The following is a 27,021-nucleotide window of genomic DNA, read 5'->3' as shown; positions in this document are numbered from 1 at the left end:
AGTTCTGTTTTAATGCATCATTGATTTGTATGGTTTATCTCTTGCTTTAGTAACTGAAAATAATCTGATTTATGAAGGGCAACACCCATCTTAGAGTCATTGGCAAAAGTAGTTAGCCATATGTCTAGGTTAATGGTTTTGAGATGTGAGAAGCAGATGTTGAAGAAATGGGATGCCTACTGACACCTGAATAATGATGCTAATTACATGTTTGCTTTATGAAGTGCCAGTACCTATCAGCCAGTTTGCTGTCCTAAAATGAGTGCATTTCAAGTCAGCTCATCATCAGAGTGAAATGCTTTGGAAAGAGATGGAAAGAACTCGGCTGAGTGATGGAGGTGTTAAACAGAGGAAGATTGAGTTCTTGTAGATGTGGTAAGTATGGGATTTGGTTTTAATGCTGAAACCTTTGTATGTACCAAAAGTTTAGCATTGGTGTGGAAATGTGTGTGTGTGTGTGTGTGTGTGTGTGTGTGTGTGTGTGTGTGTGTGTGTGTGTGTGTGTGTGTGTGTGTGTGTGTGTGTGAGAGAGAGAATATCTGTGTGTTTGGAGGTTATGATTACTGTAAGGGCTGTGGAAGAAAATAGATTTAATGTTGTGCTAATGTGAGTTAGGGTTTCCACCCATTAGTAACACTGTTTTTTTTTTTGGGTAAGTATGTTTTCAGTGTGCTGGCATTGGTCCCTTGTGTTTCAAACTTTGAGTATATCAATATTTCAGCATATACTTGTCACTGTATAAAGGTCTACATTTAGTCCCTGTAAGCCTATTAACAAGTCATACTTAGACAATAATATGTAACATCATAGGCAGATACTCATATACGGTATGGATTGCATAGATGCTATCTACTGCTTTAATATCTTCAACAGGTTTACTAAATTAAGTAGAAATGGTTTCCTTTCAAAAATGCACATTAATAAGTTTATAGGTGAATACCAGGCTGACTCCTTTGAAGGGTCATTTTAAGTTTAGTGAATAACATGAGGTCAGAATTAAACCTTGTACCTGGTGCTTATGGGGTGATGATTTTGACTACTGTGCCAAACCCACCCCCTTGCCTGTTCTTCATTTTGCCCCATTCTGTGCTGTCTGTGTCCCAATATGTGCATTCAAGTCACTTATTAACACCAATGGGCTGAGATTGATATTATTCCCTGCATTCTCAAGCCTCTCTCATTCACTAGACTGCCCCTTGGATCTTGGATAGGATACATAGAATGTCCAGGCTCCTCTGTACCATCATGTCACCCACTTCCAAGTTCCAGAGAATCATGTTTGGCACTGGCCAGTAGTTTGGAATGGAAAAAAGTCAGCATGCTTTTTGGAGACAGAAAGAATCCCACAGAGACACAGGGAGAACATCTAAATTCCAGATACCCATTGGCTAAAGATCAGTGTTGAACCTTATGCACTTTGCATAGGAGGCAAAGACCTTAACCATCATGCCAGCTTGTCTCCCTGAAGTTTCCAGAAAAATAAGATTTGTTTCATAACAGAGTTTTTAGAATCAGATATAATGTCTTCCGTAGTTTTGCAAATCAGGTTTCTTAAATTTGTGGGTCTCTTTTCCTGAGATTTGAAAGGTAGTCCACTTTATGGAGTAATATAATTGTAGCCATTTTCCATACCTCAGGAACATACCCTGAGGCTATGCTTAAGTTTAACAGTTTTAGAATGGGTTCAGAGATGGTATACTTGGAGTTGTTGATTACGACTCCGAAGATATTGTGGAAGTCCATAAATGTTCCATGTTTTTAGCTTTTTTTAGTGTTTTTGTAGTTTTAGTTTTTTCAGCTAATTGGCACTTCTGCTTGTGCTGTGCTGACAAGGTCATAACGAGGCCGAAATATGCATATCCACAGCTAGTGGGGTTTGGCTTTATTGGCCTGAAATTGTCCATTAAAATGACGAAACAAGTCATGGGCATTCAGAATTGCCAATTAGCTGAAACAACTGATGTTCATAAGGGTCATTTGCATATATCCCATGTGCCTTTGATGCAAGAGGTTTGGGAGGTCACTCAGTGGAAGTTCTAGCTTTGTTGGAGTTTTCATTTTGTTTTTACTGATTGTTTTTTCAGTGACCTTCTCACTCATAACAAGGCTAAAATATGCATATCCACAGCTAGTGAGGTTTGGCTTTATTGGCCAAAATTGTCCATTAAAATGACGAAATAAGTCATAGGCATTCAGAATTGCAAATTAGCTGAAACAACTGATGTTTGTAAGGGTCATTTGCATATATCCCATGTGTCTTTGATGCAAGAGGTTTTGGAGGTCACTCAGTGGAAATTCTAGCTTTGCTGGAGTTTTCATTTAGTTTTTACTGATTGGTTTTTCAGTGACCTTCTCACTTATTGTTTTAGTTTGTTGTTTGGGATATTTTTGCAGTGACCTTAATGATAATGGACATCAGCTGGGTATAACAGCCCTGTGTTTCTTATGCTGAGTCAAACACTCTGCTTGTGCTGTGCTGATGAGGTCATAACAAGGGTAAAATATGCATATCCACAGCTAGTGAGGTTTGGCTTTAATGGCCGAAATTGTCCATTAAAATGACGAAACAAGTCATGGGCATTCAGAATTGCCAATTAACTGAAACATCTGATGTTCATAAGGGTCATTTGCATATATCCCATGTGCCTTTGATGCAAGATGTTTGGGAGGTCACTCAGTGGAAGTTCTAACATTATGTTTTTAGCTTTAGCATGTGCAGTCAGGACAAGTTCCAAAATAATCTTGTGGGGAGGGGGAATCAAGAATTTAAAAAGTTCCAATAACTTCTTCTGCTGTAAGTTGGCATTAGATTCATCTGCAAGCACATTAGCAATATTTATTGGATCATGGTAAGGAATGCCATTATGAATTAATTCAAAACATTGCTGAGTATTTTTTTGGCTGTCTAATGTAGTTAAGGAAATATGATTAATCTTGGGTTTGGATGGCAATTGTGTTTTGCATTGCTCTTTGATCTTCCTTATGGTGAGTTTCAGGTATTTGCAAATCTTTTTACAAACACTTCAGTGTGAATTGAATTTGATTGATTATCCCCAGGATTCATGAATCCTCCGTGCAAGACTTAAGTAGTCTTACATGGAAACACCAGTCTAAGAGTAAGACGGCAGTGTGCCATGCATATTAATGAGTGCGCGCTACCTCAACTCAAAGGCTAACATGGAGCATGCACGAGTGCAGGGGGCGTGTTGAACTGCCGAGCAGTCCAAAAATCCACGCATCTGCAAGCCTCTCAATTGGGAAATGTCAAATGACATGAGCGAGACCGCTCAAATGTGTACATACCCAACACTAAACTCCCCCACATTCTAAACCCCAGTACAATTATAAAATGTAAAACTTTTATTATGTTTTTTATTATTCCCGATATAGCTGCCTGTAATTTGTGTGTGTTTGCACGGGTTTGCCCATTGCTTAGCTACAGTTAACAGTCAAGACATAGAAGAGGATAATAAGAAACTTATATGCAAATTAAGCAAAATAGCAATAGCATAGTGGTAGAACCTTCGCACAAAGTGGAGGCATTCCCGGTTCGAGTCTCTCCACTCCCCTTTTTATTTTCTGTTGGAAATCTGTATATGAAAATAATTCCTGACATTTATCATTGAAATTTAGTAAAAAGCATTGAAATGGCCTATGTAGTAGTGAACGAATTCTATATAAATCTAAGAAAGTGAAATGGTTATGCATACTGATGAATGCATAAATAATGTATTTTAAGCAATGTGAAGCACTGCTAAGCAAAGATTACCAGTATTAAGCACATTTCAGTATAATTGCTCATAGCTTAGCAATGCTTTAACTAGCGCAATAGCTTTGCGCTGAGCTGCGCATCGTGCCAACTACTAGTGCAAACAGAACATGTTTGCGCGTAGCTGCACATTGCGCTAACTAGCGCAACGCTGGGCAACATCGAGCAACGCAGAGTAACGTAGAGCAACGTTGGGCAAAGTTGAGCAAAGTCGGCTAAACACAGCCACACCTTCTAGCCGGTCTGGCCAGTAGTAAAATAAAAGGCAATGACAGGCCTCGAACCCGGGATACTGTGCACCATAATCACAGTACTGAACCACTAAACCATGACAGCTTTTCATATGCATGCACTTTCAACACACACATACATATCAATTGAAGTTTACCCATTGCTAAGCAGGTGTGCTTTCAGCTGAGTTTCTTCAAAACCGGCCAATCACAGGTAAGTGCAGGAAATGAGGCATATTTAAGCTCCATAGATGGGAATACTTGCCATAACTGGTTGTAGCTCCCATCTGCAGTCAGCATGGCTGGTGTTGGAGAGGGCTCTCGATTTCGAGCGCAACGTTGAGGCATTGAGGAGTCAAAAGTAATGGTTTGGCTCCTCGTCCATAATCATGAGGAGAGACTCCTGCAGGGCTAGTTCCAAGGCACCCAATACAAAGCGGAAGCCAGGAACCATCTAGCTCATGATCTCACCAGTGCCACAGGCATCCCTTGCACTGGGGAGCATGTCAGACACCACTACTCAGACCTGAAGAGACACAAGGAGGACCAATTGAACCAGTGGATACAGGAGGCCCGTGGGATGGAAAATGCCCCACTACTGAGTAGGTCGCCATGGAATGAAGTATGTAAGAATTGCTATGGTAGTCTATATTATGGATAGGTATGTCTCAATATCACTTCATTTACTTCACAGCTGCAGGTGTCCGTGCTGCGAATCAGCAAGCCTATGCAGATAGGCTGCTAAGGCTGTGCCACCAGGCAGGTTAGTAATTATTCTGCATGTATTGTTATATAAAATAAGTGAGAGAGCCTGAGAAAAAGTGTTGTAGCCCAATAATAAAGGTATAATAAGTCTTGAATAATTTCCCTGCATGTACTGTTATATAAAATAAGTGAAAGAGCCTGAAAAAGACTGTTGTAACCCATTAATAAATGTATAATACATCTTGAATAAGTCTTCTGCATGCACTATTATATCAAATAAATGAGAGAGCCTCTAGAAAAGTGTGGTATGTAATCAATAAAGGTATAATACCTGGGATGTGTCTGTGTCACTTTCTTTGATATGTTGTTGTACTCTTGCATTATAGAAATACTACTGTTGCATTAAGCGCTGTCAACCCACACTTGGGTAGGTCCATATAAAGTGGATGAAGGTAGTGCCAGTAGCTGTTAAGTATACATATATAGTCCTCAACTGTTGGTTCATGGCCAGCATGTACAGGTTAATCTGGCACATGAGTAGCTTGTTATTGTGTTTGCCAGAAATGTCAGTGTGCTGCTAGACATGTAGGCGGCTGTTAAAATATAACTGATAATGTCACCTGAACACATCTAGATATGTAGATATATAAATATAAATGTAATATATAAATACATAGCAGTAACATCTGCATCCTGGACAGTTTATATGTCAGATACAGGTCAGGTATATAAAGAACTATCAAAACCCATTTCACAATTTAACGGACATTGCCTAGTGTAATAATATGTGTAGGGGATATATACCTGCAGTCAATTGGAATCTAGTGTAAACTATAAGTATATATAACTTGTTAATGGAGGTATCTTTTTACACCCTATTGTATGTGCATAAACAATGCAATTCCACACCTCAATGGGTATGTCTAATCTGAAAACATTTGTTGGGACATATGTCCTATTGGTTTATAAATATCTGTAGGGAGATCCAGTGTTCTGTCACTGATCCTCTATGCCAGCTTGAGGCATGAGTGGCACGACTCATGGGTGAGCCTGCCCCTCCTATGCAGCCCCCAGCACAGCCACCCTCTGGTCTGTGAAGGTGCAGTGGTGACTGCCCATAGGTGGGGATCTCAGTTCCACTGTCGTCATCTGTGGGCTCATGGGCTTGCGGTTTCCAAACATCCTTCCCCGTCAATGCTGTTCACCCCCTACATGTGTCATATTCTACCCCTGTATGCATCTTGTTTGTCCTGTCTATTTACCTCCCCAACCTACCTCCTCAAATATACCTACATCCCCTACCCAACATTCCACTCTCACCTGAAAAAAGAAAAAAAAAGGGTAATCTGTTCCAAAACATATTACGCCCCATACATAGCTGCCCATTTTGCACACATGTCTGTTGGACATATAAAATGTAATTTAATTGGTAGTACAACATACTTTGTTGTCCTCACCCCTCTCTCAGGGGTGGAAGGTTTCATATTTCCCTCCAAAATTATTGCATATGCACATCTGTTGCTGTAAAAGAAATGGGCAGCTATGGTCCTTCCCTACACCCGTCCTGCACATCCTGAGCTGTTTTCCCTACTGTCTTTCCCTCTTTGTGCCCCTTTTTCACCACTGTCCTAGCTCCCCATTTTCTTTTCTTTCAAAGAAATGAGCACGAGGGTTAGCAGGAGTAAGCACTTTTAAGCAGTAGTTAGCAGGTTTGAGCGAATGTGCGCTTAGCTAAGCATTGCTAAGCATCACGGAAACCCACGCAAACCTGCGCAAACCCGCTTACAACTGCTTAAAAGTGCCTTAGTTACCCTGCATGTGAGGGCACTTATTCTGCTCAGCAGCAAAATAAAACACCTCTATCAGTCTCGAACCCTGGACCTTGGACACACTAGACTGTATGAAGTACCACTAAGCCACAGCAGATATACAGCAGGTTGTTGCTGAAATAAATATATCATGCATCAGAATGAGTGAATGTAAAGGAAAAATAGGAATGCCATAACACAAAACCTGTTCTGTGAAACTTTACCAGCAGTTATTGAGGAATTGCATTACATGACTGTGATAAGAGAACCAGCCATTCTAGCAGTAAATTATGTTGCAGCAGCACTTTACAGCCCCCACACAGTATCATAGCAGGACAAAGACTGACATATCTGACTAGGGCAGAGAACATACATCCTAACTGTGACCACATATCAGGGATGTCCCTGATTTGGAAACATATGTTAGCTGTGAACCTCTGAATCCCCTGAAAAGTACTGATGTTAGGCAGAAATTGGGGTATTACACCTAATGAATAATGACAATATGTAGGAGTTAGACACCGCTTGTACTTCAGAAAAGGTGTAGTAATCCATATGCACTGGTTCTCCTGAAGTCTCCACTTACTGTCTCTAATATTTTGAAGATGTACCTCACTTTTACCTACCTTTACCTCACTCTGTTCAAATATGTACCTGAGTGTTTCAGAGGCCTGGCCGAGGCAGAAACACACAGGCATATCAGCTTTTCTGCTGTTACACACTGTGCACATAGCTTTGGAAGCATACCCTTATGTAGGAGTACAACACTGAAATACCAATGGATGTAGCCATGTATGGGTAGCAAATGACTGTAACAATGCCATTGTACTAGTGCTGAAAAGACCTGCATGTTGCACAGACAGAGAATAACAGCCTAACGTCTGGCTACCATCTGGATAGGTCCACAGTTGGGAGCTATGCAGACAGACTACTTGCCTTGCTAAACTAACAGGTACACAGCAACCATTTAAGTCCAGCAAGACAACATTCACACAATAATACATAATGCTCTCTGTATGTCTGCATCCCCACTCAAATGTACAATATACCTGTGTGTTCAGGGACTACCAAGGATGTAGGTAGGAATACTTAGTACTGGAATTGTCCAGTTTTCTTGAGCATCTTGTGCTAATGTCAACAATAAAAAAGCACAAACTGTGCAGAAGTGAGTACATTAATATACACAGTATAGCGGTTCACAAACAGTTCATGTGCCAAATGAATACATCTCAGTAAATACTTTTGTATGACAGTTAATTGTATAAGTAGAAAAGAAAATACCTACTCCCATGTATCTTGTGCTAGCATTTGTAGGGGTGAGTACAATTCTACACTGACAACTGTGTACTGGAAGTGGCAACATTCAGGTCTGAGTACAACATTTAAATCACTGGCTGCACCCCTAGCTTCAGATATAAGAACTATACCAACCTTCTGACTTACACACGGTGTCCACAGCAAACAAGCATGGGCTCCACTTTGGAAAGCTGAAAGTGCTACGTCTACCTGACATAGCAATTTATAGCATTGGGTTGCTATGACAGTGAGTACTGCAATTACCACACAGCAGGCTGCATGCAATTACCAGATGGTGGCCACCAATTGGTGCAGAGGCCATCACATGCACATGTGCAGATACCTATAAAAGCAGGCTGTACTTGTTGGCCACACATGCAATCATTCCATTGCAGAGATTGAGAGAGAGAGACAGAGACAGAGACAGAGAGAGACACACACCAACCCACATCAACTGATAAAGAAAAAAAAAACACACGGAACCTAATACTACCAACACATACAAAGGAAAGGTATGTAACATATATGTATTTACTGGCATGTAGTAAATGTATTTGAAGACTACTCTACATACTTTGAAACATCCATATGTGGCAGCAGTACGTATCTATGCACAGATGCCCTGCATAGCTACTGCCATGGACAAATCAGTGTGTAGCTGTGTGCAGTGGGACATAATTGTGATATATGTAGCTCAGCATTAAATGTCAAACATCGTATCCATGTTATCTGTATTCTTTACAGTAGTGTGGACAATGGCTGTTTGGGGGAGTAGCGCATACAGCTATATAAACATGGATGTGACAGAGTAACACATGCATGATAGTCATATTAACGTGTAGCTTAGCACTGGCAACTGCTGTACCAGGCTAGTATGCTAATCTAGCATTTGCAGCTATATATACACCCTCTAATATCACTGTGTGCTCACATGTGACACCTGTTCATGTTGCAGCAAGGCCCAACAGGTCAGCCGTGAGGTCCAGGGACTTAAAACAGTGTGGACCTTGTGTGTGTATGGCGCACACATACGGAGAGATATATCTGTGTCAGATATATTAACATCTGTACATGTGCATAGAGCAAGGGACATACTGCAACTGTTTGTGAAGGGAGGTCATATATATGTTGGTGAAGGTTGTTATTTGCATATTTGTATGTAGGTAGTAGTGTGTGGCAAACAAGACAGCATACATTGCTGGTATATGGCATGTGGTGGTTAAATGCTGTGGGCATGATTTGTTAGGTTTGCAGTGTTGCAGCCAGTGAGGCCTGCTAAAGCCACATGGGCTGAGAACACCTTCAATGCATTTTGCACAAGAATGTGCAATATCATTACATAACTGTATACCTCACATCCTTCGCATAACTGATATTCCCACCATGAAAGGTGGACTGTATATGTGCCTATATGTATATCTACATGTATACCAATGGATGTGTATATGTATATATATATATATATATATATATATATAGAGAGAGAGAGAGAGAGAGAGAGCGAGAGTCATATTTACTGTGATAGATGCCTGGTGACAAAGCCATGGCCTCAAGCTCAATATCTAAAATGCATTGGCATCCCTTTTGCTAAAAATTCTGTACCCATGAACTACCACATAGGTGGTAGTTGACTTACCACCGAAAGTGTGATAAGAGACCATGGGACACAGGTGGACAGTAGTCTCCCCTTTGATAATCACAGTGCCACACTAGTCATGTAATCTGTCTATGTGGCAGACCTCATCAAAAAAGGTGTGTCATCCAGGGAAAAAGATGTCAGTGTTCCCCTCTACTCATCACTCACAAAACCCATTATAGAGTACAATGCCCCTTCTGGTATGAACCTCACAAGGCATCTACAGCAACTGGAAAGGCCACAGACATACCTCACAAAGAGTATGACTGGCCTCAAACAGACACCCTATGCAGACCGTCTCACAAAATCGCAGCTAGACTGTGTTGCATACCGGCAACCCAGAGGTGACCTCTGCCTAACATACAAAGCTATGTCAAACCCAGAGCTGTTGGACATGCTCCACATAAACAGATCACAATCCCTATGAGCTACATGCTCTAGGTACCTAAATCTTGTCACCTCAATAAACAGAACATGCTGGAGAGATAGATTCCTATCTTAGAGACATCACATACTCTGGAGCAAACTACCTATCAATAGCAAACAAAGTTCCTCAGTAGCACTCCTCATGAATAGTCTTGACGATTGGATGGGAGATAGGAAATACACCCCGGGAATCACCTCTCTGGCTCTGCTTGACAGGGGCACATGAAATTAAATTACTTGGGTGTTAAAGTCCAGGGTATCATCTGGCAAGGCTCCTATAGGCCCTAGGGCCAATAGCCTATTACCTACCTATGAACCAATACACACCCACATTTACTTTTTGCAATAATTGCTATGTGAGGTTGACTGAGTGTGATGGTGAATGTGTTGGTGAATGTGTCACAGTTGTGTATATGTGGGATAGCTTAATGAGAAACTGTTTCTGTCATGGTATTATGTGTCCTAGCTCTGATCCCAACAAAAGATGTGTATGCTATTGCTAGCCAGAAAAAGCAGTATGGCATATCGTCTGACATAGTCCCTTGGTGTGCCTTTGGAGGCTAAAGCAGTACATGTATGCTCATTGATTGATACTGCTGGTGAATCCAAATCCTGTATGAACTGTAGTACTACCTGAAGATGTAGGCCTAAACAGCACAGTATGGTGTATGTCCACATTGCTTAGAAACACTGTTTTGTGTGTTCCCTGTAGTCCTCACAGATTACATACCTCAGGCATAAGGGTTTGCAAGTACTGACACACAGTACTGTATGGTACACATGTAAAGCTCATCTTGGTTGCCATACCTCTGTGTCCCATATGTATGTCTGATGTGTGTGTGGGTATGCCTGTAACATGCCCTCGGTCATATGTGTGTTACAGGATATATGTGCGTAACTAACAACATGTATAGTCTAGTACAGCAGTATGCCACCTATATTCACAAATGTGCACATATTTTAGGCAGGGGTTTGCCATCAACAACTAGTGTGGTATACTGGTAATACTGTAACTGGACTTTACAATCATTGCAATGGATGACATATTTCTTTATGCATTAGCTTGATATATACCTCCTGTGGCTAGGTGGTGCATTGTGTTGCATACAGTGTGCCATGTACTGTTGTATAGTCTTACATAGTGATTTCTCTTTGTTGCTGTGCAGAAAATGGTTCAATATATAGTGCGTGCCAGGCACTGTCAGACAGTTGTGGGTTAAGCACTGATATGTGGTATTGAAAGTGTGTATCCTCTGACAGACAATAAGTTGCTATTTATTGCAGTTCAGTGATATCTGTACTGTAGAATGTTAAGTGTGCCACATGACTTGCTCACACATATTGTTTCATTGTCTTTCAGGGTCATGGCCCACCATCGCAACCCATTCTATAGTCCAGCAGAAGATGAAATCCTAGCGTCCAGTCTGGTGCAAAACTACACCCTGCTATTCTGAAGAACCAGCCATGTCCAGCATGAGCAGACTGCACTTTGGCAATATGTTGTCCATAGGGTAAATGACATAGGCATGCATAACCAGACATATGAGCAGGTACGCCATCACTGCAGTGATTTACTTAGACATGTCCGGCAGCGTGCGTATGATGTCTGTAGGCAATAGCTTGCCACAGGTGCTGGGGTTACCATCCATCCCCCCCTCACCAGAGTGGTGGAGCTGCTCCTGAGCCTGTTTGCTCCCGGCCAACAAAAACAACAGCAGACATGTATCATCATGGAGGCCGGAGTCCCCCAGCAAGTTCACATGGAGCATGCAGGTATCATGGCATATCTGTATAGTACTGTTACCTCTATCGGTAGATCATGCATATGTGAGATGTGTACTGCGTAGTTAGAATATGTGGAGCCTGGTGTTGTGCAATACTGATCATTTGGAACATGATCTGTAGGCCTGTGACTGTCAACTGTTGTACTACTGTAAGATAGCAAACCCACAGTAGCAATGCCACAGTTGTTGCCATTGACAAACTGTCTCATATTCTTGTAGGTCCCTCTGGTGTGACAGCAAGGCAGCAGACCCATGCTGGTGAGTGTGTCCTACATTTAATATTGCAAATAATATGTGCATGTCATAGGTGAGGTGTAGGCCATGTACACATGTAACACACCTACGCATAATGCATGCTGTGCATGTTTGCTGTGAGACTATGCACATCTCAGTAATGTGAGTAGCTGCCTCAAACACATGCAATAGAAATAGCATCCCAAACAATTGTGGCTACACTGTAGTGGACATTGGATAGGCAGAGTCGATACACATGCCCAGAACATACACAACTTCGTCATATGCAGTACATGTTAATATGCTACACATGGTGTATTCAGACACCCGCTGTAAGGTCACACTCCAGTATCCCAAATGTCATCCACACAGCACACATAATATACCTGAGGGGTAGAGGCCTATCATGGAGCGGTGCAACACTCTTCAACACACAACACATTCATGTTAGGCAATGCTCCCTATTGGGCACCTTACAAACCCATGTAACAACTGGCTGTGAAATGGTGAATGTAGCCATGGTACTGCAGTTCAGGTACAGCATGATAGGTGCCGGTCTAGCACACATTAGTAGCCTTGAGTGACCACATGCTGCTTCATGATGATGGCTCATGGTACTACACCCCATACAGTTACAGTAACCACGGTACTACACATAGCATTCATTGCTATACACCTCAATGTTGTGTGTGTGCAAACATATGCACCTATATACAATATGCATAGCAATCACCATTTGCACAAAGTGACACATATATGTCTTGTAATGCTATTGAGTGCATAGGTCACATGACACACATTGAGTATGTGTGATGTTTAATGTTGCAGTTGTGTTGTAGCATGCCATGTCATGGCTGGCACTGGCATGCCCACAATATGTTCTACACTCACCATAACTACTGTACAATGGTTATGTTGAGCAATGGAATTCCATCAGGTATACACGCACCACTCATTCTGTGTGTATATATAGCATGCATGAGCTAAACCTGTGTCCACAATTAACTGCTAAAGACAGAGATGCTCTAATCAGTAATGGATATCTATGTGACACACAGATAAACATCCAGCCATGGTATGTATAACTGTGAGTGATGGTGCACAGCACATTGAAGAGCTTGTAATACTTGCACAGCAATGTTGTGTCCATGTACACATTACGTTTCAGGGTGAGGCCAATCAATGAACAACACACATGCATCAAAGCCATGTATACTGTTATTAGCAAGGCCTGTCTACATTCGCACTGCATGCTGTTGAGCAACACATGTCCTGCATGCTGACACATGTGATATGACTGTTTGGCTTGTGATACTGTACCCCACCATCAACCGCTATTGAGTATGTTCTGGATTGCTGGTGGTGTGTATGTGTGTGTGTGTGTGTGTGTGTGTGTGTGTGTGTGTGTGTGTGTGTGTGTGTGTGTGTGTGTGTGTATGTGTGTGTGCTTTAGTGAGGAGTGTATTTGTTTGCATGTGTGCATGTGTGCATGTGTACATGTTCATGTTTGCATGTGTGCATGTGTTCATGTGTTCATGTGTGCATTTGTTCATGTGTGCATGTGTGCATGTGTTCATGTGTGCATGTGTGCATTTGTTCATGTGTGCATGTGTGCATGTGCTCTGACATCATGTTCAGGTCGTAAAGTGTGTTTCCTGTCTTCCTCTCACAGGTGCTGAGGTTGGGCTGGTTCACTGCAGCAGGGAACCTGATGCCACTGACACAAATAGTGATAATGAGGATAGGTGTGTTGAGGCACAGTCATGTTTGCCAGGGTCTGTCATTGGGCTGTCAATTGACAGTACACAGTTGTCCACCCCATCCATGCACACAGTCATACTGCCAATACATCCATCATCACCAATGCCCTTAGCTGAGGGACAGTGTACAGTCGGCAATGGTCAGGACAGTGTGGTATCTATGGCACATGCATCCGGACACAGCAGCCACACCCAGAGGTCTGGAATGGTACCACATAGGCATATGTCCAGGGGTTCTCGTCAGAGCACTGCTAGTTATCATGCCCCTGGCAGATGTGCCACAGGTCTTACAATCTCACGCATGTTCCAGGCTGTCATGGAAGCACAGGCACATGTGGAATGGTACACCAGACAGGGACTAAGGGCACAGAGGGCACATAACACCACTTTAAATGACAGTATCTGTGACCTAGCAGGTGCCATACGTAATTACACTGAGGTCACTGATAGACGTTGGGGTGAGACATTAGATGTCCTCCGCAATGTCATGTCCATGTGTCAGGACAGTGCGGGACGGTTGAGACATCAACGTGGACGTATGGCAGCAACATCAGCAGCTGGCAGTCACCGTGGACGTCCCTCAAGTCACAGCCACTCCCATAGTGCCAGTACCAGCCCCAGCAATGTTGGGGGTGGGCTGTCCATAGACCGTCCTAGAAGACCATGTGCACATGGCTCTGGCCAGTCCCAGCAGGGACCTGGGTTCAGTGTACATATGTCTACCTCTGAGGATAGTACCCAGTCTGGCTTAGTACCTGATACTGTCAATAGCACCCCTGCCAGGCACAGGTACCGTATCCGTGGCCAAAGACAGTGATCTGTAAAGCCTGGCAGGTACAGTCTTTGGCTCTCCCACAAATCCCTGTATATGGCAGCCACATGGTGAAATTGTGTGCATGCAGACACATACACACATAAACCAGACACCTAGGGCTAACACATACCTGCACACATTACATCAACATTGGCCCATACCAGTACTCTTGGCCCTCACACACACACACACACACACACACACACACACACACACACACACACACACACACACATATATACATGTCGATTGTATGGCTCAATGTAGGCCTCTGGCAAACCAACAACACACCCTGTGCATATGATGAAACCTGTGCCACCTCCTGTCATCTGTAACATTGATGCAGGAACAGGCTAACATGGTGCTGATGCACAGGATGACTTTATAGCAGTATAGCAATGTTAGCATGTTGTCAGCAGTAAAGTGTAATGCTATCCTTGAAGGTGTAGCTGAGCAGGCATGATGCATTAAAGCTATGATTGTCAATGTAGCACTGTTTACACCAGTGTTAATTTTAATAGTGTATTGTCCACCCACGTGCCACTTGGGTGATGTGTGCAGTATTGGCAGCATGTGTTAGAGAGTGGACAGTACATGTGGGATGTGTGCAGCACAGGTTTGCAGGTGTACATTTGTGAACATGGTGGAGGTGCACTGTCTGCATGTACGTGCATAGTGGACACATGGGCAGGGTGACATGCCCTGTAGTACACAGTGTTAACACTCCATAGTTTCTATTGGTGGCCAGTATTCATTGTACTACACACATTTTGTAACTTGGGTACACATGTGTGTATGACATGGTTTGACATTGTGCTGTGGGTGATACTGTTACTATCTGTCATTGGTTTGCATTCTGGTAGTATACATAACCTCAACAGCCTGACCATAAACAATTGTTAGATGATGTCTTGACAAGTGACACACAGATGTAGGGCACACAGTAACATTTGTATCCTTCAGGAACTATACTTTGCCAGTAACCAGTGGTGTTCACCTGCACCCATTCCTGGGACCACTCCTGTTTGGCATATAGCTCTCTTAGGTACAAGCAAACACAGTAGGGATATGTCCATCTACGTCTGGAAATGCATACTGTGGCCTGTAATGCATTCTCCAGATGACACACACATCCTCTGCAAGGGTATCATACAGACAGATACCTGTTGTCAAACCCATGCTGTAATGCTATAAGCTAACTAAAGCATAGTCATCCACCTTTACAAAACATAGTATCCCCACAGTACCACACAGATAGTAGCCCCCAACATGTTGAACAGGTACCGATGTGTACATACAGCCAAGAGTTACATCATCTCTCCTTTGGTAATCACGTTTCCAAAGGTATTCTGAAATCCCTCAGTGAATCACATAAGCAATAAGGGGCCTGCATGCATATCCACAAAGGTTGTTGTACACCTATAATGGATAGCCATCATTGACAGACTTTGCCGCGTTTGAACAGGTCTGAAATATACCTCAGGCATAAACCCTCACTCACACTATTCAGTAGAAACCGTAATGAGTGTGTGTGACACTGATGACCTATGCCAGGGATCACTGCAGTGGCTGGGCTTGTCACAAACATACAGATGTGACCTAAGGTCTGGAAAGCGGCAGCACACGCTGGCAAAGATAACAGATGTGTTCATGGAGAAATCAGGGTTCCCACCTATGAAATAATTGAGGTCACATGTACGTATATGTATTTGCCACACAGCTACCTGATGTGCAATGCACATACTGTTGTCATTGTGATATGTCATACAGTAGTAAAAGCAAAACCCACAACACAGTGACCAACTGTGTCACACACACTCTCACCAAGTGCAGGATTTAAACCCCTATTTAACTACTTTATGATACTAGAGCAGTACACCTTTATTTGACGCGCTATACAAATTACTGGGAGTTTTCCTTTCCACAGGTATATTTGTAGGATGGTGACATCATCAGACTTGACAAGGATAAGTATACAACTTTTAAGGTATTGTAGTTGTCTCCAAAAAGGTTGCTCTTCTACCAGGAGATGTACACACACAGAGTTTTCAAGTGCAGGATTCAAACCCCTACCTAACTACTTTATGATACTAGAGCAATACACATTTACACGACACGCTATACATATTACTGGGAGCTCTCTTTTTCACAGGTATATTTGTAGGATGGTGACATCATCAGACTTGACAAAGATAAGTATACTACTTTTAAGGTGTTGTAGTTGTCCCCAAAAAGGTCGCGCCTCTACAAGGAGGTACACCCACTCTTATATACACACACACACACACACACACACACACACTCAAACAGTTGACAAGTGCAGGATTCAAACCCCTACTTAACGATCCTACAGCAGTATTCTTTTACATGACAAACTATACACATTACTGGGAGTTCTCCTTTCCACAGGTATATTTGTAGGATGGTGACATCATCAGCCTTGACAAAGATAAGTATACCAATTTTAAGGTGTTGTAGTTGTCCCCAAAATGGTTGCTCCTCTACAAGGAGATACGCACACACTCTCATACAGTTGTCAAGTGCAGGATTTAAGCCCCTACTGAACTACTTTATGATACTAGAGCAGTACACATTTACACAATGTGCTATACTCATTACTGGGAGTTTTCCTTCCACAGGTATATTTACAGGATGGTGACATCATCAGACTTGACAAAGATAAGTATACCACTTTTAAGGTGTTGTAGTTGTCCCCAAAAAGGTTGCTCCTTTACAAGGATACACACACACAGTTGTCAAGTACAGGATTCAAACTTCTACCTAACTACTTTATGATACTTGAGCAGTATGCATTTATACAACACACTATACACATTACTGTGATTTCTCCTTTTCACAGGTATATTTGTAGGATGGTGATATCATCAGACTAGACAAAGTGGGTTACATTAGGTGACATTAGGTGGGCTACATAGAAGGAATTTCTAAACACTTTGGCAATGTGATCATCAAAGGAGAGTTTATTATCTACCTGGGTCCCCAGGGCCATAATTACATTCTCTGTACATACTGGATTACCACCTATGTGGTAATTTGTGTAAACTTTGTTTTATCCAAAGGGGATGACTATGCATTCTTTGGCATTCTGCTTGAGGGCATTGTTTTGACACCAAGTATCTGTCTCTGTAAGACCCTTCTGGAGGATGTCTGTGTCAGCCGTAGAGTCGATTATGGACCACAGTTAGCAGTCATCTGCAAACTTGTTCAGCCATACTCCTCCCATGCTTGCCTGTACCTCTGAACAGTACCTACTGAACAGGTGGGGTCACAGGAACAATACCTGTGGGATGCCATTTGTGACTGGTTTAGAGTCGGACATGGCACCCACAACTCTGAACATGTGTGTTTTATCTGTGAGCCAGTTGGCCACCCATCCTGTGACATAGCTGTTAATGTTCAAGCTGATAAGCTTGTCCATGATGCCAGAGTGGGGAATGGTGTCAAAAGGCCTTACTGAGGTCCAGGTGAGCTGTGTAGATTACTTTCACCTCCATTTATGTCCTTGGTAACTGTTTCAAATAAGTCAACTAGGTTTAGGAGTCAGGATCTACCTTTAACAAAGCCAAGTTGGGTAGAGTCCAGTGTCTGGAGGTCCCCAATGTCTCTGTTTATGGGTTCCATGATAATTTGCTCCATAGCTTTGCAGACCAGGCTGAGTAGGCCTATAGGACAATGTTTTCCTAATTCTGTTGTGGCACTCCCTTTGTAGAGCTGGATGACTGTTGCTCTATGCTATTCTTTGGGTACATAGCCTGTGGTAAGTTTGAGTCTGGACAGTGAATGTAGGTGAGGGTGTAGTTCCTTTTGGGGCTGGTGTAAGTCACAGCCTGGGACACCATACAGTCCCATTGATGCTGTGTTCTTAGCTTTGGAGAGGGCTGTTTTTACCTGCATGTCCATGAAGTCTGGTGCTCTGCATTCTTCTGGGATGGACACGGGCCCTTTTGGGGGTGATAGCGGGGAGTTTGTACTGAACTTGTCCCCCAGGATGTGGGCAATGTAAGTTGGTTCAGTGTATCATTTTGCCATTTTGCAGTAGCTGACAGCATATTTGAGAGTTGCCACCTAAATGTTTGTTATAGCTAACAAAGGCTTTCTGGTTGTTATTCTTACATTCCTTGGCAATTTGTCTTTAGAAACTGGCCTTGTATTATTTTATGAGTGATCATTGTTTCTTTCTAATAATGATCAGTGATGCCTTTCCTTTTGTGAAGTTTGCTCTATCATGTGTTTGTTTCCTCCTTCTGTTGTATAGCTTATTTATGTGCGATGACCACTAGATTGGTTTCCTATTTTTGGAGGAGTGCATCTTGGTTTTATTTGGGATGTCTTGATCCATGCATCCCTGTATATGCTCATAGAATGCACTTGTAAATAATTTGGCAGATTGTATAGCATTATCCTATAGCAAGGGGGCTTTGGAATTTTCTACTTTGGTCTGGGGAAGTGTGCAGTTTGCTTTTGAAGATGTCTTCACAGTGGTTTCCTTGACTGGAGGGGGGGTGGGATATGGATGTCCAATGTGATTACTTTATGATCTGATATTACCAGCAAGGGGTTTATCTCTGTTGTGGAACACTGGTACCCCATGTTGGTGATGATCAGGTCCAGTATTTTGTCACCTCTAGTGGGCATGGCGACCAGCTGTTCCAGGGCATTTAAACTCTAGGAAACACTGGGCAAAGGACGTTGTACACGACTAATTCTCCCACTCAATGTTTGGGTAGTTGTAATCTCCTCATATAATGGTGTTTGATAGGACCTTTATATTTTCAACTGTTCTCAGGAATACTGAGTGAGGTTCCTGAAACAAGGTAGGTGATCTGTAGCAGGCTACAATCTGATGAGCAGCTTTGCCCATGTTAGTTGCAACTGCATGGTCTAAAATGCCTCATGCTGTGCCACTAACCTGAAGGTGTGGGTATCCATAAGGTAAATGGATGCACCCCTTCCTTTTGTATTTCACTCTGGGTTTTGGGGCCGAAGATCGGAGGGATTGTGAGTATTTTACGTGGAGCATGTACAACAGCTCTGTGTTTGACATAGCTTTGTATGTTAGGCAGAGATCACCACTGAGTAGGCGATATGCGAGAGAGTACAGCTGGAGCATTTTGAGATGGTCTGTGTATGACATGTATTTCAGGCCACTAATGCTCTTTGTGAGGTATTTCTGCAGGCTTTCCAGTTGTTGTAGATGTCTTGTGAGGTACATAGCAAAAAGGGCATTGTACTCTATTATGGATCTAGTGAGTGATAAGTAGAGGGGAACAATGTCCTCTTCTATTCTGCATGAGACACCTTTTGTGATGAGGTGTGCCACGTAGAAGGATTTCCTGACTACTGTGGGGATGTGATTATCACAGGTGTGTCCACTGCCCACCTGTGACCCAAGGTCTCTTATCACACTTTCAGTGTTAAATATACTACCGTCTATGTTGTAGTTCATGGCTATGGAGTTTTTCCCAAAGGGGATGACAATGCACTTATTGGTATTGAGCTTGAGGCCATGGCTTGACACCTGGCATCTGTCTCAGTGAGGCCCTTTTGTAGGATGTCCACATCTTTAGTATTTACAATTATGGCTCCTAGTTTGCAGTCATCTGGAATCTTCATTAACCACAGACCTCCCGTGTTAAAGCTTACTTCAGGGATGAAGATACAAAACAGGACAGGACCCAGGACTGAACACTGTGGTGCTGCACTCGTCACTGGTCCAAAGTCATACTTGAAGTCTGCTACTTTCACAGTGTGTGTTCTGTCAGTGAGCCAGTTGTCAGCCCATCTTGTGACATAGCAATTTATACCTAGTTTAGTGGGTTTATCTATAATTCCAGAGTGGGGGATGGTGTTGAAAGCCGTGGCAAGATCTACATAGGCTGTGCAAACCACCTTACCCTTGTCTATGGTTCTGTTGACTGCTTCAATGTCGTCTATCAGGTTTAGGAGACATGATCTGCATTTTACAAACCCAACATGGTTGTGGTCCAGAGTTTGGAGTTTACCAATGTCTTTTTTTATAAGTTGTATGATGATACATTCCATGGCCTTGCAGAGCAGGCTCATCAGGCTAATGGGGTGCTAGTTCATGGGGTCCGTGGTGTCTCCACCCTTGTGTAGTGGGATAACCGTCGCTGTGCACCATTCAGCAGGCACAAAGCCTGAGGTGAGGCTATGATTGATCATGGTATGACTGTTACGTCGGTGTGGTGCCTGTTCATTTTGTAGTTTGTGTAGAACACAGCCTGGGAAGTTATCTTGTCCCATGGATGCTGTGATACTGGCTTTGAAGAGTGTTTTTTACCTGTGCAGCCATGATGACAGCAACTTTGCAGTCTTCCGTTATAGAGATGTACTCTTTCATGGGTGAGAGGGGGGTAAAGTTAGCACTGATCCTATCTGCCAGGATGTTGGCAATATCAGTTGGGTCTGTATATTTAGTGCCATTGAGCTATAACTCAGAGCAGATCTGAGTGTTGCCATGACATGGACCTGTCTGTTGGGGAGAAATCTCCTGAGTAGACAGTATGCAACAGAGTACAGATTGAGTTAAATTCAGTCTTGTTGCATGGGGCAACTGTTTGAGGCCAGTAATCCTCTTGCTGAGGTACTTCAGTGGTCTTTCCAGCTGCTGCAGGTGCCTAGTCAGATTCATCGCATGTGTGTTGTGGTACTCTCTGATGGGTCTGATGACTGATGAGTAGAGGGAACCTCCTTTGACCTACATGCAAAGACCTTGGCAGTTTGTGGGAACACATGGCATGATTGTCTGACCACTTTGTGAATGTGTTTCTGGAAGTAGAGATGACTATCCACATGTGTCCATAGATCCCTTATTGTCACCTCCATATTTAGGGTGTTGGCACCTATGTGGTATTTGTATGACTGTAGCTCGAGGCCATAATTTTGACACCACATCTGTCTGACTGAGTCCCTTTTTAGGGATGTCTCTGTTGTCCCAAACATCAATTATGATGTCTTTTTTGCAGTCATCCACAAACTTTGCTAAACATAGCCCTCATGTGTTTGACTGTATTTCTGAAACTTTACACCAGGCAGGAGGTGTCCCAGGACTGAGCCATGGGGGACAGCAGTTGTTACCAGCTTGAACAGGTGACCACAGTTCTTACCTTGTGTGATCTATCTGTGCCCCAATTGGCAATCCATCAGTTGGCATACATATTTATGCACAGGTTGTTGATTTTGTGGATGCAACATGTGTCTGGGATGTTGGAAAAGGGCTTTTCAAGGTCTATGTGGGACATGTGTAGCTCATTTCATTGATGTATGTCCTGGGTGACTGCCTTGAAAATAGTCTAGCAGGTTTGGGAACCATGATCTGCCCCTGGCCAAACCAAAATTGGTAGGGTTGGGTATTTCTAGGATCCCAATAGCTCTGTTTATGAGTTCCATCATGTTGGACTCCATGGCCTTGCAGATCAGGCTTAAAAGGCTTATAAGACAGTCGTTCTCATGGTCTGTTGTGCACCAACACTTGTGGAGTGTGCCAAACATTGGTGTAACACATTCAACAGTTTCATATCCTGTACAGAGGGTGAGGCTCAACAGACTGTTCAGGTGCAGGGTCTGTTTGTTCTGGAGTTCACGTATGACACAGCTATGGAAACAATGTAATCCCATAGACACCATGTTTTCAGGATTGGAAGGAGCTGTTTACCCATTCTATATGTGATATCTGTGCTTTCACAATCTCCAAGTATGATGATGGGGCCTTTTGTCAGTGAGAGGGGGGTATGTATGTATTAGCCTGTCTGACAGGATGTTGGCAATGTCAGTCATTTACAGTTTGCACTGACTCGGGACATATATGAGTGTACATTGCTATTTATGACATAGCAGAAGGAAGCATCATGGTTCTCTATGGACTCCACAGATTATTTTGCCAGAACATGGATTGGATAATGTTTGGAGTGCACATTGTTTATTCATGTTTCTGATTGCAGGTTTATCGATCTTCTTTGCTTTTTCACTTTCTGTGAACAACTTAAGTACTTGTGGTACATAGTTTGATTATGACAGGGTTCCAATATATTATATGTGTCTGTTTTCATATAACTGTGTGCACAAGGCAGGATTGGTGAATAGTGACAGGTTCCTGGGGTATACCATATGCAACTGCCAGATATGTGTGGACCACTGCTGTACTCAGACATGGCCTACTTGTGTGAGCATGCCCAGTATGACCTTTCAGTATGTTGTTGCCTGACATTTGCTTTGTTTATTTAAGTGTGTGAGCATGCCCAGTATGACCTTTCAGTATGTTGCTGACTGACATTTGCTAAATTTGTTGACGTGTGTGAGCATGCCCAGTATGACCTTTCAGTATGTTGCTGACTGAAATTTGCTAAATTTGTTTAAGTGTGTGAGCATGCCCAGTATGGACATATATACTATATGTGTGTGAAAAATCATGTTGGTTTCTACTTCAGGGCTCACCTTTGCGTTGTACATTGACAGGAAGCATGCTGTGCCTGCAGGGCATCCATGAGTCACTTTGCATAGACTTATCAACATTTCCACATACAGGGGGGACAGCTATTATTTGTACATTTCTACCTGCGGGGCACACCTGATTGTTACTGTGGATGTACATAGGATGAGGGGTTCACCTGACACTTATACACATTTGCTAGGCCTGCACTGCTATGTCAGGTACTCCATTTCAGTCTGTACTGTTGCCTATCGTACTGGCTTGAGGCACACTACTGTACTACAGATCTTAGCTTCCAATTTCACGTATATTAGTTTATGACTTCATAGCCTACCCAACTCACATCACACTGCCTGGCCTGCTGTTATCTGTCTGCATAGGCAATTGTGCTTAAATATGCTAAATAGTGATAAAATGTGCTTAGCACTGCTTTATATTGCTTAAAATAGGGTAATCATGCCTCAGGTGGTGCTTCAGGGCTGCATATGTTGGATGCACATAGTACACTACCTATACATGTTTGAAAACAGGTAGTGTCAAGTTAGGCATCCCTTTTATTGTATGTGCGAGTCAGAGAGCGGTGTCATTTCCAGGGTTCCTACTGATTCAGTGTATGTGCTATGTGTTGCCTCTTTGCCAAGGACAGGGCATACTGGGCACGTCTCCTTCTGCCTACTGGGGCAGGCTCAGGTTGTTCCTCCTCCGAGTCACCCTGTGCCTGTGCAGGCCTTGGCAATGGTGGGGGGCTGTTTGACCCTGCCCCATTTTGTTCCTGCTGCAGCTGTTTTTGCAGGATCATATTGTGTAGCATGGCACATACCATGACAATTTGGGTACATGTAGTTGGTGAGTACTGCAAGGCTCCACCAGATGTGTCCAGGCACCGGAACTGTGACTTGAGCATCCCAAACACATGCTCAATAATGTTTCTTGTTTGTGCATGTGCCTCATTATGGTGTTCTTGTTTGGGTGTGTGTGCATTTCTGATGGGTGTCATCAGCCACGGCTCCAGTGCATATCCAGCATCCCCCACTAGGTGACCGTCAGGGATGTCCCCATTGGCAAATCTCTCGTACAGCTGCGTCAGATGCCAGATGTGGGAATTGTGATAGCTTCCAGACAGCCAGCACACACATTTGTTTGTATGTCCTGGGCATCGCACATGACCTGGCAGTTGATGGAGTAGAAGCCCTTGCAGTTGATATAGACCCTACCCCACTCACCGGGTGGTGCTTTGATGTGTATGTGTGTGCAGTCTATTGCACCCACTATCTCAGGGTATTCTGCTATTGGGTGGAATAGATGCATATTGCTGGCCAATGCCTCACTGGAATTGGGGAAATATATGTGCTCACCGACATGTGCTGACATGGCATCCAGGAACTGGTGCAGTACTCTGGATGCTGATGCCTGTGAAACCCCCATCATATCACCAGTTGGTCTCTGGAAGGTACCTGTAGCTAGTATTCATAGGCCAACACATACCTTGGTATCCACTGGGGTGGGTTCCCCTCTATTGTTTCTGTGTGTGAGGTGTGGCCGGCACAGCTCAACAATTTGCTGCAGGAGGTCTCTGTCCACTCTATAGTGCTCCACTATCTCCAGCTCATGTTGCCCCTGGTAGGTTACCCTGGGTCTGTACACTCTTCTCTTTCTCCTCACTGTGGTTTTCTCTTCAGCATTCACAACATCACCACCCTCAGCACTTTGCACATGTTGGTTTATGATAGCAATAGCAGCCCCTAACATTTTGTCTGACTTAAGCTTTTTAAGTTTTCACTCTTTGTATACTGCAGTGTTGCAGAGTTCTTGGGAAAAACAGGGTAGACTGCTGTTTGCAGAGTTTAAAGGGCTGGGCTGGGCTGGGCTGGGCTAGTCTACTGCCTGTGTAATTGGCTGATTCTGATATATTTCACCTGGTAGCTCTGCTAGTTCTCCTTGGTTAACTTCCTACTACGTCTTTTACTTCCTTTTTCCCTTTCTGTTTCCACAAGGGGCAGTGCCACGCAAACAAGCGCAAACACACGCACACAGGCGCACACGCACGCACAAGCTGTGTGCATGTTTGCAATAAATTTCATATATATCCGCGATGTACACCTTTGGTTTCTTGTTTTCAGCTAGGACAACTGTAGACATGCCTCTTGCAATCATGATCAACTCAGGCAAACACAAGCTACTGTGCTCCATTCAGCTTACAGTCTTTCAGGCATACCCCCTCATGATGTCACCTATCTTCTACTCTACTACTCCCCTACTCCTACGCTTACACTCTAGGGACATGGCTCGCATGCCGGTGAAAATTGGGATTCACTATCCTTATCCTCATTTGCATAGAATTGCTTACTAATGCTTGTTTACATCTCTCGCACTGAGCTTCCCCCCCCTTAGCAACCACTACTCAGTGGCCATGTTGTTTTCAGCCTGCCATTCACCTGCATGGCAGAACAAGCTTTTTAGTGGAATTGCCCATTTGTGGCTATTTTTTACTTTTTTCTTTTTATTTAAAGCACAGTACGTTTGAGCGCCGCTTCGCTATGCTTAAACATCGGCGATCGTGTGAAAAAAAAATTTTGGATTTTAAGGATTTACAACATTTGCAAATGCCAATGGCTTTATATTTGGCCAGTGGCATGCTTCCTCAACAATATGCATCCTTTATTTGGGGCTGTCATAGCTCCGTTTAGCTGTTTGCAGAACGGTACTCAGTTACCAACGGAGTATATTTCTGCAAATAACACTACTCTTACATGGACAGCTTAGTGTTTCCTGGATCGCAAATTTACCTAATTTGCATAGCTTTCAGCAGCAAATGACGTAATTTGCATACCATAACACTGTCCGTGCAAGAGTAGCTTTAGAAGCTCTCATGCACGCCCCTGACGGCTATTGCTGAATCGCTCTGCAGACATATTGCCTCTCTGCCGTCTTACAGTACTCTTACACTCCGTGCAAGCCTTCGTGAATCCGGCCCTATATGTGTTAAGTAGTTTGTGTTTGTGTGTGTGTGTGTGTGTGTGTGTGTGTGTGTGTGTGTGTGTGTGTGTGTGTGTGTGTGTATGAGTGTGTGCATGTGTTTTTAATAACTCGAGTGCTGTGCTTGTTTACTTTAGATTTAGAAGTTGGAAATTAATTCTGAACACCAAACACAAGAAAGTGTTACACTAATCAAAACACAAGAAAAAAATGTATTACATGTTTCCACTGCACAGTTTTAGTCTGTATAGCCTTTTTTTATTTAAAATACTGTTCTCACGGATTATACTTAGCTTGTTTCTGGTCTAATCTCGAAGCCATCTTGAAGCAGTTGTGGTTATTTGAGAGTATATTATTTGCTGCTGTCTCTAGGTGGTCAGGATCTGAATGGTGGAATTTATAGCTGCTTTTCATTGGTCTTTTCATTTTTAATGATTGCTTTATATTGAGGTTAACTGTGCTGAGAGGGCTGTTACTGTAGTTGTAGCTAGATGGTTATTGCTGTGTACAAATGAAGTTTCCCAAGTTTTTACTGAAAATATCCTTCTTTCTTCATCTTATGGGTGACTGTTTCTAGTCTGCTCCAGGCTGTAAAAGTTTGAGTGTCCACAGACAAGTATGGTTTTCCCTCATGTCCTGTGTGACCATTTATCTTCCTTCTTCTATAAATAAAATAGGACTAGACAACATGGAGAAACAACAGACCACCTCCCCTTCTATTGTCAGCCTTATAACACTTGGCATTTTAAGGCAGTGTAAGAACTGCCTCATGCTCACTGGAAATGAACTCTTGCCTAGCCTAATAGAGTCCATCTGTGAGAGGTGCAAACACATAGTTAACATAGAGGCAGCCATCTCGAAATCTCATACACAGACGCAGGCACACACAGGCACACACGCACACACACAGACACACACAGACACACAGACACACACACACACACACACACACACACACACACACACACACACACACACACACACACACACACAAACACACTCACACACACACACATACACACACACACACACACACACACACACACACACACACACACACTATAAATGCAGTTTCCTTATATTCCCAACAGTAAACTGTTTTATGCTGAAGTT

The sequence above is a fragment of the Protopterus annectens genome, chromosome 1.part1, assembly GCF_019279795.1.
Source record: "Protopterus annectens isolate FY-2018-M chromosome 1.part1, PAN1.0, whole genome shotgun sequence".
In the NCBI taxonomy this organism is placed as follows: domain Eukaryota; kingdom Metazoa; phylum Chordata; order Ceratodontiformes; family Protopteridae; genus Protopterus; species Protopterus annectens.
Note: the sequence above shows the minus strand (reverse complement) of the source record.